Source organism: Phaenicophaeus curvirostris, chromosome 5 (genome assembly GCF_032191515.1).
Source record: "Phaenicophaeus curvirostris isolate KB17595 chromosome 5, BPBGC_Pcur_1.0, whole genome shotgun sequence".
Classification (NCBI taxonomy): domain Eukaryota; kingdom Metazoa; phylum Chordata; class Aves; order Cuculiformes; family Cuculidae; genus Phaenicophaeus; species Phaenicophaeus curvirostris.
This window is the reverse complement of record NC_091396.1, coordinates 16843766-16860893: the sequence shown is the minus strand read 5'-3', so window position 1 is coordinate 16860893 and position 17128 is coordinate 16843766. Positions and strand designations below refer to the sequence as shown.

Genomic DNA, 17128 nt, shown 5'->3' with positions numbered 1-17128 from the left:
TACATGCAAGGCAACCTGTGTGGCACTAGGTGGAAAATGGGCTGATTAAGGCTGATTACTACCCCAATGCTTGCACCAAACACCTCAGTTTAATGGGGAATCCCCAGTGACCTCTTGGAGCTCAGCCTTCACAGCTGAGACACCGCACAGTGGGATGCCACAAACATGTCCCAGTTTGAGAAACTCCCCTCCTGTGTTTTACCTGAGCTCTGTCCCTCCACCTGCCCTGCTAATCCCTGTAGAAGGCAGTGAAATGTTTCAGGTTTTGCAAATTATTTCCTATTTGTTTACACAGCAGGCTGCATCAACTTTATAAACCAGCTGTGACTTAACAAGGCGAGACAGAATCTGTCCCTTCTTTCCTGCAAATGGTAAGTGTCCAAGAGTTTAGTTTGATCAAAACCAGTGCAACAAAGAGCATGGATTACCAAAACCACTTTGAGCAGTAAATCTTTCTGAATCCAGCTCACCATGCTGGGATGGGTGAACCACGTGAGGGTCTCTAACATCCAAAAAGGGGCTAATGTCTAGCAGCTAGCCCAAAAATAGGACTCTTCCAGGCCATGTAGCTGCAATTTGAAGGGGATGCGTGTCCCCTGCTGGCTTACATCACCTGTGGAAGATGAATTAAGTTCTGTGCAGTGCTCTGAGGACACAACATTCTCTAAAAGCCCTACACATTATTACATTCCTCCCTGTGAAGGGGTTATAAGACACTACAGCAGCAGCATTTCAACATACTACTTCACACAACCCTCAGTGAAAGCCTTTGTATTTGAACACCAGGATGCTGCACGCTGGATGGGGCCAACCCTTAGACCAACCCCATGGACCAACCCTTCACACAGCACATCACGTGAGGCTGTTTCAGGCCAATGATGTGTGATGACAGCGAGGCGAAATGAAGCAGTTGCAGTGCTTTCCATTCACTGTTGCCCTGCCTCCTGTTAATCCAACTGCCCAACAAAACCCCCCTGCAAACATACGTTTGGGCTCAGAAAGTCCTGAGGTTCCCACTGCGGCCAACAGCATCTCCAAAGCAGCAGGCAACTTAGCTACCTAACATTTGGCAATGTAAACAACTCTTTTTTTGTATAGACACACATGACTGCATACAGTTAGGTGGTGAGAAGATGCAAAATTAAAGCTAACTTTGAAAGAAGAAAAGAGTGAGAGGAGGAAAATGCAGCTAGTTACATGTCTGAAAGCAAAATATTTAAAAATAATCCAAGTCTAAATACCTGGCTTTGGAATGTTAACACTGAGCTGTTTTCTGCCCTTGTTCCCAGAAAGGCTGTCTAGGCTGTCTCAACACTCTGCCTCTGGAACTGCTTGCTCATTAAGTGGCTCAGAGCAAAAGCAGATCCATGGGATAGTCTCCCCAGAAACCGGTGTCCTGGCAAGGTCAAGCCAATTGCGCAGGAAGTTGTTCAGAAATCCAAGGTCGATCCAGTGGAAAGCAGGCTGGGGAACAAGTTACAAATATAAACCATCCATCCATCCATCCGGCTCTTATGCTCTGCTCTCATGGTGGAGAACATTCTCAACAGGGCAATCAAAAGGCTGCCTTCAATGTCATTTTGTCTCAGCAAACCTGTGAGCCACGTCAGTGGAGAACTGACAGCCAGCTCACACTGATGTTGGTGGCAAAACCCCTTCAGACACCAGAGCTAGAGCAGGCTGTATACAGGGTTGTACATACCAGAACACATGTTTTTTCATCTGCTGTTTTATTTACCATGGAGAGAGACTCTAATGTTTCCCTTACCTATTATTTCACACTATTCAACCACAGAATAATTGACAGAATTATTGTGCTGATGCTCTGTCTTTCCCACATTTATTTAAGCCATGGGCTTGACAGCAAGCAATCTGGATGCTTTGCTCAACTGGGAACAGCCAATCGGCAATAACAAAGGAAAAGACTTTTCTCAAGTCTGCAACATGCTTTGGCTCCTCCCTTACATATCTTAATACAAACTTGTGGCAGCAGCTCATCTCTTTTTAACCACAAAGATCAATTTGAATAAGTTCCTTTTAACTGGGTCCTTATTGGCAGAAGACCTCCAGCAACTGAAGCTTCCTGAGACGCAGCAGTGGGGCCTTGTCTGCCAGCCACACACATGCAACCACGCAACACACCGTGCAACCAACATCCTGGCCTGGTTTTCAAAGATTATCTAGCATCGCGTTGCTTCAACTCACATGCACAGATCCTTGCTATATTTAACCCTCATCCACACAGGCTCTTACGCCACCCACAATTTCATATGCTTCACTCCAACTAGAGGCTGAAAGCAACAGAGCCTCTTGTTCCATGTTCTGTATAGCATGCAGGCAGCTCAGCTTACTTTTCCTTTACTTCAGATACAACAGAAGAATTCTTGGCCTGCAGTTCATTCCCCAAGACTGCACCATCTTAGATTACCATGACATTTTTTCAGAGAAAGGCTGAGATGGACAAACTCAATCTTCAAGATTTTACCTCAGTATGTAGTGCAAAATGCAGCACAAAGTCACAGAAAAGGGTTGGGGTTATTTTGGTTTGGTTTGGTTTTTTGGGTGGAGGAGGTATACATCAGGCACTTTTTTTCTTTGTGGGAGAAAATGTAGTTCACACTATTAAGATTCTGTAATACACCTGAAACATTTGGCTTGGTTTCCAGAACATATCACTGTGTGTGTCTGCATCTGCATCTAATCCTGCTTTATCCTCCTTCCCAATGCCTTTCATACCATTGGCCAAAGTCAAGGAAATCTGACATATCTTACAAAACTTGAAAACATCAGCTTCTTAACAGTTATGTGAAAATCAATGGCTAAAGAAAGGAGGGAAACTACTGTTGTCCTCAAAAGAAAGGCAGGACTAGGAGCCTAGCCATTACCAAACATCAGCAAATACAACATAAGCCACAAATTAATAAGAAAATTATGCTTTTGGCTTACCTACTCCGATAACTACTTGTGACAACAGTCCATAAGTGTTTGTCTGCCCAAGCTAGCTTCAAATTACATAAAGTTCATGAGAGTTGTAGAGGATGCCGAACAGTAGGTGCCAGGGGCAATTTTCCCAAAGGATGTAATAGGAAGATGAGAGGTATGTCCAATGTTTTTCACAGCAGGGCTCTTCAGACACCTAAATAATACAACCCAGAATCATCTGTGCAAGACAAGAGGCTGTGAACGGTTCCAAGAATACAGTCTTGTACTAAATCTACTTTGTACTATTAATGTGTGATTACCTAGAAAACATACAAAAATTCACTGATGATGAAGTATCTGATAAGAAATAAGCAACCACAGAAGATACATTTCTATACATGAATGCTTGTGAGCCTCAAATCTTGCATGACTGATTGGAGGACAATGTTGTTGTGAAACTCGAACCTACTTATAAATCAGTATTTTGGAGGTTGCTTCAGGACATGGCAGATGCTTCATGGAAACCAGGTCTGTGGGGGTTTGAGGAATAGTGAAAATGGAAAAGTCAAAATCGGGCCAGAATTGCAGAAGGCCAAAAACTGCCATTACTTTACCAAACCACTTACATAACGCAAGGCAATGTATTTCACCCACTGCTCCTGTGCTCCCTCTAAATGCAGCAGATGAGATGGAGAACTGCCTAAGAAAGACACAAAGTCTTCATTTGAAAACATCAACGGATGCACAATCCATAAGCTCTCTTATGAAGCTAACCTCACTTTGAAAAATCTTCACTCTAGTTCTTGCACGAATTTATCTGCTCGTTAGCCAGATAAGGCTAAAGGTACTTAAAGCACCTTGAAGTTTGCAGGTCAGGTCATTTCTGGCCTTCTATTCAGTGTTCTCAATCATAAAAATGAAGGCAAGGTATTACAGAGTGTATCGACAGAGCCGCTAAACACAGTATTTTTCAGGATTGCCCTATTTGCGTTGACAGCTCTCTATGCAGTAATGGGCTGTTAGACGTGGGCTGTTCAATGGAGCTTAAATAGGAATAAATAATTCAGCAACAATAAATAAAATCCTTGCAAACCCTGTCCTTGATATCACGAAAAATACAGCAAATGAAAAGTCTGTGTCAAACCCCCCTGAAACACTGGACAATTAAAGTGTTGAACTTAACAGGGCGCAATTGCCTAATGGCACTCCCAGGTGGCTTCAGGAACAGCCAGCAAAAGAGCAATGGGCAAGAATAAAAGTTATTTTATCAGCAAGCCTTGTGGCTACAATTAAAGCCAGTCTGAACTGACAGTGCTTTCCTCTTCTGGCACCAGACCCATTTTGGGTGAAGGCCGCAACTAGTACATTTACAGATGATCAGTGTTGATGCGGATGCCTTTCACACAGCTGCTCTGCATTTTGAGCCTTTTGTGCCTGCTGAGAAGATAGTGGCAGCTTTCAGCATCAGGCCTAGGGGTTTTGAGGACGGAATTTTCCTGGCTTCATCTTTAAATTTTCCAAGTTCCTGATATATAATTACTACACAGTTAAACATTGTGCACACATTATGCTGCTCCTACCCTCTGCAAGCTGGTGGGTAGGCTGGTTTGCTTACTCTCATTTTCAGCATTTTAAAATAAATTGGAAATATGTACATCGCTATAAATAGTTAATTAAGGGGTTTATATAGTCAAGAAGACTGTGCTAGTTAGGGGTCTCTTAATTTATTCAAAGCTTGTTTCAAACAACCTTTCCTTTTTCTGGTCACTAAATATTTCCCAGAAATCAAATTAAACCATATTTTATAGTCACAGCAGTCATTCACTCCAGAACCCACATCAATACAGAAAATGAAATCTAACGGCACTGATATTTCCTGATTCAATTAACCCCGAGGAGGTAAAATTTTCATGAATGAAAAGAGAGGGCGAATTGTTAGCAGATACATTTCCAGCGACTATAGTTCTAAGTATTCACAAGGAAAAACAGCAGCACAGATCCTCAACAAGGGTGACTTATTAGTTCAGTGGGGCACTGGTGATTTATAACAGATGAAAAACTAAAATCAATTCAGAAAGCCCATGAAATCTGCTCCTGGAAACTATTCCTAAAATATCTATTTACAAGATAGGTAATTGGACAACCATCCCCCTACCAAAAGTTAAATACAACCTGATACAGTGAGAAGTGTCTGTGTGGGGAGTTTTTTTCCCTACCTAATCCATATTTTTTGGTTACGGATGTGGCAAAACACACACATTACAGCTAACGTCGAATGTTTTGGGCTGTCATGCTGTTAGCCGGAACCTGAAGCAATAAGGCTTGACAATAGGTCTCAGTTATCTTTAAGGTCCCTTCCAACCCAAACTAGTTTATGAATCTATTCCCCAGAATTTTGGGGTCAGCTGTTTCTCTGTAATGTTGGCAAGGGGACTTCTCCTTACCAGTGATGGTCCCCAGTGTGTTCATACTATACTACGTCCTGCCTTATTGGTTCCCAAGCCAGTCCCAGCAGCTTGATGGAACACCACTCTTTTGATTCTTCATGGTCCCCTGATAAATATACTGAAATGCTGGTACTGCAGGAGTGCTGTAAGGACTGCCATGCCGTCTGCTGCATGCCATATCACTCATCTTAATGATCAGTTCAGGCTGGAAAATAAAATAACATGGGTCACTGAAGACACCCATGTGCAACAAAAGAACCAAGTTACGGAAAGATAAAGCTACAGACAGCTTTAGTAAGATTCCACACAACAGTAAAGACTTCTCTCAGCTTCTTGGGCAAGCTCAGGAATGTGGCTAGTTCATCCCTACACCCTAACTCGAAGCTCACATGTCCTGCAGAGTCCAGCTGCCTTTCTCATGATCTTTTTGTGGAAGATGCCCACCACAGCCACCCCAAGCAATCTTCTCTTGCTTTCTCCAAGAACAGAAGAGCAACTGCTTTCTATCGCCTCCTGCTTCTCTGTCTGCCTTTTCCTGCACTGGGCAGTGAAAATGATGTAGTAATCGGGAGACAAAACTATTTCCTCCCTTAATTCTCTGTAAGACATCTTGATTAATGTTTCCTTTGTGTACACCAGAACATTTGCAGCTTTAGGCACACCAGCAGCACTTACACACATAATCTTCTCACAACTAATCTCTCTCTCCAGTGTACAAAGACCACAAACAGAAAAACTACAAGCAAAACCAGGTCCTGAATGCCTACACTGAGGAAAAAAAAGTCCCAGATAATTAGTTCTGGGAATCTCTTTTTAACTCAGGACTAAGAAATTTGCGAATAGTGACACAAAGGGCAAAATATTTTTACTGGACACGTAGGAAAAGCTCATCTTAATAATCACCTCTGGTTTGGATAAACATCTGTGAGCAGGAGCCATGGTGTGTTTGGGAAAGGGATCACTGTGACCTTACGGCTTAGAAATGAGCATTACAATAAGTATCAAATACACAATCCTCACCTGTTTTTTGTCTTGAAACACTTGCAATTTACTCTGTAAAGATGAAGCTAGAGAGTTCTTCTGACTAAGAATATTGAGTGGGTCACTGAAACGAATGGTTAATGATTTTTAAATCTACCTCCTCTGCCCTTTAAACTGTAAATTGATTGTTATGCAGAAGGCTGTTAATTTAACAAAGCATATTACATTTCCCACTAGCACTGAGAGGCTTCTCCTGAGTTAGCACTTTCACTGGTGTTTCCCCCTGCTAACTGCATAGATCATACCTCACTTGCTGCAATTACAACTAGTACATCAACATTAATTATTTCCCCAGTAACAACAGTTGCATGCAGCACTAAAGGTTTTACCCATACTACCAGATGGATAATAAAAATCCCCAGCATTCTGTGAAAGCCAGGATTGAGTATCGTTCCTGCAGACCTTTGTCTTAACCCCTCACTTTATTTTCAGTAACTCATATTTTGCATAATCTCCTTTAGACTCTGATTCTACAGAAGGCATCTCTACAGAATAAAGCTCATGCAAAGGTATTCTCTTGAACCACCAATCTATGCAGGAAGGTAAAGTGCTTTCTTTGAATCCTCTCCAGCCTTTTAATCCCATGTTCTAATATATTCAATTGAAGACAACCAAATGGTAAATCATAGCTGTTAAGCATACATAAGCATCTGAATGCTTATGCATACTACTGAATTTTTATTTTACTGATATCTCTAGAAGGCATTCTTTTAAGCAGGAAAGCCACGTCAAAATGCAATTAGCAATGACTCCCCACTAAAGCATAATGTACAATCAAGCACATATGCAATGTGGAGGAAAAAAACATGCCATCACAGATCAAAACTGATCTCCTGATGCAGTTTTTCTAACACACTAACCAAGAAATTCCAGTTACGATCAACTTTGAAATAAACCCAGGAACCAGATCCGTGTTTCTAAATTTCTGTTTAGGCAGAAATATTTATATCCTTCTTTAAATCAAGGTTTCATATAGATGACACAAGGATTCATGTGGCTATCACAGCTGTTTCTTGGCAATGAACTCAAGAGGCTGTTTGAGATACATTTACAACAAAATTAAGGTATAAGAGCAACTCAGACACATGTATATAAATTACCTTTGAGCTAGCTAGCTGAAGTAAGGATAACAGCATGGTCACAGTAGTAAGGCATGCAAGGCAGGCTAGAAATTGTATCTGAGAAAGAACCACATGGCCAGATGATTCTGAAATCTATGCTGATGTCTGCTAATAAACAAGCTTGTTCAAGTGTTCTGGTAAGCAGATATAGGCCACCATCACACCTCACTTGCAATACAGATGACTTTTGAGTCCCTGCTGCTTGTGCTGGACGTGCAGGCACAGCTCCTGGCCAGCCTACAGCAGTTGGCAGCACATACTCGAGCCAAAAGGCAACGCTCCTTTTGACTTCCGTAAGTGCAAGGCTCAAGCACAGAGACACGGTATGAAGTTAGGCAATAAAACACAGTGTTAAGAGCTTTGTGCTAGTTAAGGAAACAACTGCTCAGTTGTGCACTATTCATTATAAATACTATTAGGGCCAAAGAAGAATAGACACATGACTCAAAAAATATCCACCTGAAAAGCAGATTTGAAGTACTCCACTTCCTTTTTTATTGGTGTTATTAATATTGATAGCTCATCCACCAGTGACATTTTTTGTTTGAGGCACACTGTGAAGACAGGACAAGGGGGAATGGCCTCAAACTCTGCCAGGGGAGGTTTAGGCTGAACATTAGGAAAAAATTTTTCACGGAAAGGTTCATTGGGCACTGGAACAGGCTGCCCAGGGAGATGGTTGATTCACCTTCCCTGGAGGTGTTTAAGGCACGGGTGGACGAGGTGCTAAGGGGCATGGTTTAGTGTTTGATAGGAATGGTTGGACTCGATGATCCGGTGGGTCTCTTCCAATCTGGTGATTCTATGATTCTATGTCTCCAAGACTGAGCATTTCAGGGAGCAAGTCTCTGAGTCTCGTGAACTGTATTAACGAATTACATAATTGTAAACTATGTTCACCTTTGACACATTGAGCTTTAGTAATTCAGTAATTACCCATAACTCAGTACACAGGCTAGTTGGGGAACACATATACCCCTGTGCCCTTAAGCTTTTTTATGCATTGTTCGTAACAACCTCTGATGACCTCCCATGCAATCATTTCAAACCGTAGCTGACGCCCTAAGTGAATAGCTTGGTAATAACCCAGCTTTTTCTAGCAGTACCTTAGGGGCTAGAGACCCCAGGCTGTGGTCAGGACTACCCTGATGGAGTTCACCATGACTAGTCTTCAGAAGACGAAGCCTGGCCCCGCATGACGCCAGCTGTCCCCACTGCCTGGACAAGAGCTCCACTGAGCATGTTCCTTTGTTGGAGGTGACAGGATCTGGGATAGGCCCATGGCAAGTATGGCATCAAGTACACAGAAACATTAATGAGAAATTCACTTAGCTGCTTTAGCTAAAGCTCTCAGAGATTTAAAGCCATAACAAGAAAACATCTCTTTGGACAGGCATGCAGTTACATCATTTGCAAACAGGCCACATCTTCAAGGTTGCCTTGATATTTTCCCTTAAAAAGAGCATATTAAAGAGCATCACTACAGCCTCATACCACTATCTAAATCACATAATGAGATCATATTCCCTTTATAATGGAAGGATCCTACTTTGAGCTTTAATGACATTTAAGAAAACCAGACTACCACAAGACTCGCTGATGGCTTTCTACAATATCCACCTCTGCCCTTATATAATTAAATCTAGAAAAGATTGTGCTTTGGGGCTGCGCTCCCACCACACAACTACAAGGAAATACCAAACTAATTTTAAGACCTGCTTTCATGCTTGATATGTCCTCCTGACATTACTCCCTTATTTATGAAATACTCCCCCCTTGTAACAAAGTAAAAAAAATTAAATAAAAATAGACTTACATTTCAAGTCCTCTTGAGCCATTTTTAAACTCGATCTCAAAAGTGAACTTCAACATGGCACTAAGACACGCTTAATGGCAGGAAAGGATGTTTACAAACCAACCAGGGCTTATAGATTTTACAAAGATTTCCTGGAATCAGTTCCATATTATTTGTGTCATGAGCATCCACCCTCCCAAACACATGCTCACAAAGAATTAAATGGATGATCCTGAATGCCATGTATATTGGATTGGAAGTATCTTTTTACCCTAATCTTCTGTATATGCACAAAGTATACTTCCACCCAATGTCTTTGACGCCAAGCCCACTAAATTACAGATGACTTGGCCCCTCCGCTTCTGCGGAACAGCTAAGCAATAGAGGAGTGACCACATGCCATGGCACTGTGCTTCAATCATGCTGAATTTTCCACTCCTTTACTTGCCAGATTCAAATGGGCTCTGTAAACCTCAGGGGCCTTCACAAGGAGGGCTGAATAAACAAGACCAAATAAATTTTAAGGAAGTGTATCTATTTCTGAAAATATCCTTACACGCCCCTGGTTAGCTTTTCAGACTTTTGGGCACTGTAGCAAGATCTGCTGTACAGTAGTTTAAATTTAGCATCCACCTATACTTCCTCTGGTACAGCCTCTCTCCCTGAAATTCTACAGGAAATTAATATACTGTGTATTTTTGCATAAACTTCACTGTTTCTCAGAGACGAGAGCATCAAGCTCTTCCTTCAACAAAAGATAAAAGATGGGACTGCGATTATTTTGGTCCTAGATTTTTAATTAAAAATCTCTGTGGGAGGAAGGAAACCAGACAACCCACAAAGAGCATTTAAGGTGGAATTTATGCTGTGCTAAATGAGCCCAAAGGACTCAAACTGCGCCCAGGCTGATGCAGCTTGCACAAAGAAACCCACTCGCAGCTTCATTTCTCAAGCCAAAAACCTTTCTGTGCCTTTCTCAGTCCTTCCCTCTCTCCCAGTTTATCTGTGAATTACCCAGTGAAAACAAGCAGATAGGATAAACTCTTTGCACTGGCACTTACCCTTGACTCACCCTGAGGAAGCTTTAGGCACACAGGTGAACAAACACACCCACCTCATACAAATTTAACGGTGCATTTGTCTTTGCTGATCTCCTCCTAGCTGTTCAAATAATACTATCCTAATATTTTTGCTGGTGATGACTCTGGTATTGTGCAACTATCCCACTACCAGACATAGCCATGTACGTGCCGAGCACAAGCCAGAGAGAAACTCTTTGTGTGAGTTATCTGCCTTAAGCTAAAGCCCTGGAGAACCCCTGCAAGAAAGCAGCTATGATAGAGTGTGCATTTTGCCTCTGAATTCATTTCAATGAAAAACAAAGGTCCCAAGTGACTCAAGTGTGCTTTGTAGTGTTTGCAAGCATCCTTTATAAGAGCATCTAACACATCTCAATGGCAATTAGTTGGAAAGACCTGATAACCAAGACTTGAGTCACCTTCCCCTGATATTGTTTTTTATATTGAAATAGTACCAACGGTGGCAGTGAAATTCCTTCTTGCTGGTGCCAGTGTAAGCCAAGGCAGGATCCAGCTCCCAGTCTCATGGGCAGCAAACTTCACAATACAGCTCTTGACAGAAGATGACAAATCTGAAAGTTGTGGAATTCAGAAAGAGGACTCTTCTCATCACTTTAAAGCTAACCTATACTGACACCAGTTCTTTTGGTCACTGAATGGAAAGATCCAAGAAAAAAACCCAAACAAACTGCAACAGTACTGCTTGTCTACAAACACTGACAACTGGAAATACAAGAGTGGGGGAGGGAGGGATTGAAAGCAGCCCTGCCTGGAGAGCTAGGGGTTCCCAGCTGGGTAGGGTAAGGAAAGTACTAACCATGCAGCACAACACTGATACAAGGATATCTACAGCAGCTCTAGCATTGCCACAAAGGAGTGAGGAGAGCTCAAAGGAGGATATGGAGAAGAGGAGGCACCTGCAGACCCCATCTATAGATTATGGATCACACTGACCTTCAACAACTCCATGTCTAAAGCGTCAAGATGGCTTTAAACAAATAAACAAAAATCCCTGCCTCCCACATAAACAGAGCTGAGGCCTGGCAAAGAAGGAAGATCAGGTCCTCAGCATCCAGACTGGCCCTGGCTGAAAGGAAGCCAAACACAATGCAGTCAATTCACAGCATTTTCTTTATCACAGCGCTAAGAGCAGCCAGACAATGCTTTCCAATACAGACCACAGCAATTTATTACAGGACACAGGAGTTAGCAGGAAATACTCCCATTATCTCCCCTACAAAAAGGAAGCGGCAAGGAGAATGGCTAAAAGGTGACAGACAGATTTTATGAGGCTGGATTTCAGCCCTGCTCAGTGTTGACCAGCTCATCTTTTCCACACCAGAAAAAAATGATACGCTTCAACTGTGTGGGTCTTACAAAACAGGAGTTAGAGCTGTTGCACGATGACTTTTCCAAGAGAAACAAACCAAGACAAATGAAAATATTTCAAAAGCAACTGTGCTGCACCAGATCGCCAGGCTGTGTATATCAAGGAAGTTTTATGGCCTTCTTAGCAGGATGATGCTGACTTACAGTGGTGAACACAGGGCTTGGCATCCAACAAGTAGAGGGAGGCAATGCCAGAGAGACCTGCAACGCTGTAAGGAGGCAGCAGAGGATAACAAGAGCCCATGGTGCTTTCCGGCAACTATTTGGTGTGTATCACAAAAGCAGGCTTCAAAGTGGTTGCTGCCTACAAGCTCCAAACACAGGTGAGTTTATAAACAAAAGAGCCCAGATGGAAAAGATTTGAAAGGTTTGGGAGGGTAACAAGGGAAGAAATAAACAAATATCTCTGAAATGAGGTAAGGAAGCACTTAAAATGGCAGAAGCCTGGATAGTTTGTACAGACCTTGTGGTGCCTCTGAAAGGTACAAAACTTAATATCCCATGGCTGTCCACACATACCGAATTCTCCTACAAGGCATAAACACAGATTGCTATTATCAGGTGCCAGTAAGAAAGACTATTGTCCAACCATTAGCAGTCGGCCGGCACACTAACCAAGAGTGCCAAGAGCTGTACAATCATGTAATAAACAACTGCCCCTGCTTCAGAAAGGCTATTGAGTTTCTAATGTCTCAAGCAGTGCTTGGACCCAAACATATTTCCTAAGGCCACACAAGCTAATGTCTGAGTGAAGCATAGAAAACTAAAGAGCGTAACATTTTCATGTCTTTCCCTTGATCAGGTCATCTCATTTACTGCCTTTTTCAGCAAAACTAATCTTCCACTACAGTCATCTCTTTATCTTTAGGGAAATGTAGAAACACAGATATTAATTACTTCTCTCCTGCACAGCTCACAATGCATCACTGCAGCCATCAGCAATGTGATTGCTGTAAGTACAGTTAAGTGCTTTATAACTAACAATTTCACATCTGGTTAAAAGTGGAGGCAACAATAAAATAAAAAGGAGTTTTCCAAAAGTGCTCACCAATGGATTCTGCAGACTCCTGTGGGAGCAAGGCTGAGCTGATACTGCTTCTGAACAGATACTGCTCCTGTCTGCCAATCTGACGTAAACTGTCCCAACTGCAAGCCTCGCTGCCAAGAACTGCAGGCAAGGACCTGTCTGATGTCTCTCCTTCCTGGGCTGCCAGGGTTGCTGGACTCCTTATGGAGAAAGATTAGCTGTTGACAGCCTGTGGCTCCTACTTGATCCCAAGAGAGCAGGCAAAACCTATGAGTCAGCCCAGGGACAGAAGTAAGCTAAACCAGTAAAGGCAGCATCACAAATTACTTCCTTCCTAGAAAGAAGCAGCAAAAACCGGGGCAAGCTGGACACTAGGCTGGGTTACAGCCCAACTGCAGGTTTGTCCGAGGTCTGCTGCTTGCTCTTGACAAGAATACACCAGTTTTACCAACTGCTGCCTGTCTCCACCACCCCAACAGCCTCAGCATCATCCAGCCACAGCCACAGCCTCCCAGCCTGCTCATGGGAGCCACCTCTGCCACTGTCATCTGAGTCACAGGGAGTCAATGAGCTTGGGGAAAAAATGGCAAAGGAGTTTTCCTCCCCACTCTGCAAAACAGGCCAGTTGCAGTTTGGAAAGCTGCTTCTGAAGCAGTGTTCAGTCTGAAGATAATGAAGTCGAAAAATGCAACATTGAAATGGCACTCACAATAAGCAAAGGTGGGAATTAAATGAGACGGAGTGACACTCACAGGAGGAAACTATTAGGTTCTGTGAACATTTATTTCCCACAACACCTGGCAAGGTAACTGTATCAACAAGCAGCACAATAAAGTACATTCATCCCATCAAAGCTTTGGAGTGTCCCAGTGGCATCAGCTTCTCCTCATTACAGACTCCTTCATGTCACCGTCACCTGCCTTAAAATCACCTCTTATCCTAAAGAAGGAAAGGGTCATATAGGTTTGTTTACTCTGTGGTAGAAGAAAACCTAGAAGTTTTAGTTAGGTCCTATATTTCCAGTCACCTGTCAAGCATGTGCAATTAAGAGAGTTTCTCTCCAAAAGACCCTAGTCTGGTGGTGGCACTGCCTTCCCCCAGTAACTTTGAATGTGAAGTGTTTCCCATACCAAATATATTACTTCTTTGCCTGCAAACACCGAGAGTTTTCCTACATGTTTCTTGTTACAAGGCACACAGTGATCACCTAGATTAGCAGCATTACTGGGAAAAATCCATCAATAAACCATGATATTCGGGATTATGGTATCTGATTGGAATTTTTTAAAGTTTCTTCTCTGTACCTGTTGCCTGTTGAACTCCGGACTGCCCTGCCCTGCTGAGGACTGAGGCAGATGACCACAGATACAAATGCCAAGTATTTCACAGCCACCAGGCACCCACTCTTCACTGGCACAAGTGGCCTTTCAGCACCCAGATTTTCAGCATTGCTAGAACACCTCTGTATTTCCCTGCCAACTCAAAGGCACTTCCAAGTAAGCATTACTGGAATTTGCATCTCTGCCACAGCCCACTTACACTAACAATATGCTTCAAGTAAAAACAAAGGTCATCAATCACTCTGAAAGTGAATAAAGTCTTACATACTTCATTAAAAAATACACTACAGTCATGACTTTATAGACAACACAATGAGCAGTTCTTAGCTTTTTTAATTGTCACTACATAATGAAAGTAACACCAGGTCTTTCCCCGGTACCTCCAGTCACAGAGACAAGATTATAAACACGCGGCATATTCAATATTCGCTTGTCAAGGAGTTATTGAGGCAGAGTGCAGATCAAGACTTGTTCTCTAGCTCACCCATATTAAATTACAAGTATTGTTTACTGGTATATTTCTGCCAATACAACAGAAGTGTGGATGTAGTCAGAGCCAAATAAAAGTGCTCCATACTGGAATAGCTTGTTCTCCTTTCCCACAGGGGGATAAGCTATGCTGGTATAAGCATGTTCATACTGGCATACCTCAATTCGCACCAGGGGAGGGTTATATCAATGTTACCGAATGGTGGTTAAAAGCAGTGCAAGTTGTTTACGTAGGCAAGACCTAATTTTGTAGGGGATTTGCTCCAGATCTTGAAATAACTACTAAAACTCCTAATTCTACATGCAAACTAGACACAGAGCAGAATTCACCGATCAGAGTTTTAGTTGAATAAAATATACCACACATCAGTACAAACTGCTGAATAATAACATCATAAGGAGGAAGCACACTTTGATGTGGGCTGTTACTAATAAAGCTAGGGGACTAACAAAAAAATCTAGGGGACTCCGTCCCTTTCAGCGGGTGAGAAGTTACCCAAGTTGTTCAGCAGCAAGGGGCAGTAAAATGGCCAATCTCATTATATCAGACCAAATTCCTGAAATGTCAACAGACGAAGCAAATCACAGGATGCCACTGCCACAGCTGCTTCTAGCAGAATTCAAGCCTCCTGACAGCTGAGTGCCAGTGGGTTTTTTTTTGAGCAGGCAGGCAGAAATGCAAATAGGCTGTTCAGGTACTTCTAAATCCTCTAGAGACAATTCCTGCCAGAGCCCAAAGCATAAGGCTACAAATGTTCAAAGAGCCTACGGTATTTGCATGAAACGGTGTCCAGTCTCAAAGACACAGAGTCAGAAACAAAGAAAGAAAGGGAGACAGAAAGCAGAGGAATAAGAGATGAGGCAGAAGAGGAGGACAGGTAAAACGGGAGAGATTGAAAAGAGTAAAGAAAGAGCCTACATGAAGAGAGATTTTAAAGAACTACAGGAACATATAGGAAGGCTGGGATCAGTCTCAGGGAAGGAGGGAAAAAAGGCACTCACCGCAGCGCCTGCTGGCTCAGATGGCACTCACTCTCCTCTCCCATGTGACACCTGCATTAAGAGTCGCCATCCCTATCCCAGATCCTTGCCGCCTGCTATGTGCACAGCAGCTTTCTCGTCCCCTCCTGAATGCTACACTCCTCCAAGCTGCAGATCGGCACAGGACCCAGAGAAGACACCCGCACACAAAGCCTCTGCTCCAGGGGCACATGGCAATGAAACACACCTCCCACACGCTGCCAGCGCGCTGTCTACGATCGCAGCTCTCACTCTGAAAACCAGAGCGACTCTCTAACCATGGTGACTGTGGAAGAAAATCCTAAAAAGAAGCGCAGCATGATTCAAACCAGTGATATGTCCAAAGAAAGCTTGAAACAATAGACCTGATGGGTATGATTTGCCACTGTTTGTCAGGGTAAATATAAACTGTAATGCTTGCTAACAATTATTTAATTGTCAGCACTGTTAACAGTTTCATTGCTGATCAAAGCTGGGCAGCACCAAGAAACTTAAAGCCAGTTGCAGCCACTCAAAGGCAAGAGATTTTTTTAATTACAAGTTTCAGAGAGCATTCTTATGCTTCAGGGCAACCCACACACCTCTGAATGCTCTGTGCTAGTGATACGCAGACCCTGGTGTTTGCTGCCCCCTTTCTAGCTCTGCCCATCTGCCCCACAGTGCCTGCCCTGCAGCAGAGGAGTTGAATTGACCTCCACTCACCTCACACCACAGCTTGCAGCCTACAAATACCCAGTGCCAGAGAGCGGTGTGCCATGGAGACCTAGGGAGCATTGCAGGTAGACAGGAGGAAGAAATAAAAGGCTGAAAACCTTGCTACAGTAATAAATAGTGTGCAGCTCTGTGACAGATTCTGTTCCTGTCACACATAACCTCTTGCACTCTTTCTGTTTTTTTAGTGGCTTCTTAACACATAGAATCACTGTGAAATGAGACGTGGAAAAAAACAGTTTGCTTTCCTCTGTAATTAATCTGCAAGGAATAAGAAAAATCCTTGCATCAGTGGGCTGGTGGTGGTGAAAATCACTCTGTGCATTCTGCACAGGAGTCAGATACACCCAAGTTTGACACAGATTTCTCAGCTGATGCTGCTGAGCACAGTAAAAGCACCATTTCCTAAGCTGCACAGAACCTCTGCCATGCAGAAGCAGGTTTGCCAAGCACAGGCATCAGGCACACTGACACAGTATTAATGCTTTAGCTTTAAAAATAGTCCAATGGATGTTGCTAGTTACAGTATCCCATAGTGATTGTACACATACTTCAGTAGGCAAGCATGCATAATTATAGTCCTGCTTCTTCCTGCATCATTCCACATCTGGAAAATATCCAAATGTTTTTCTTTGTGGGTTTTCCCCATATTGCTCAATTAAGTGATAAGCTCAAAACACACACCTTGGCCAAAGTTTGTTCCCAAAGCTATTTGTGTTGCTGCTGTTCTCCACAGCACATGCTCTT

The 17128-nt window shown here is 42.9% G+C and overlaps 1 protein-coding gene across 3 annotated transcripts in view; it reads right to left on the bottom strand.

Annotated features, from left to right (window-relative positions):
- Positions 1-17128, bottom strand: part of OSBPL5 (oxysterol binding protein like 5) — a 180400-nt gene that overhangs the window by 69166 nt on the left and 94106 nt on the right. Inside the window, exon 1 of one of the 3 annotated variants that reach the window (XM_069857728.1) lies at positions 15653-15792. The exons of the other annotated variants lie outside the window; for them this stretch is intronic. The gene's annotated coding sequence lies outside the window, so the exon portion shown is untranslated. Of the gene's footprint in view, positions 1-15652; positions 15793-17128 lie in introns of those variants that run through there. 3 annotated transcript variants of the gene reach the window in all.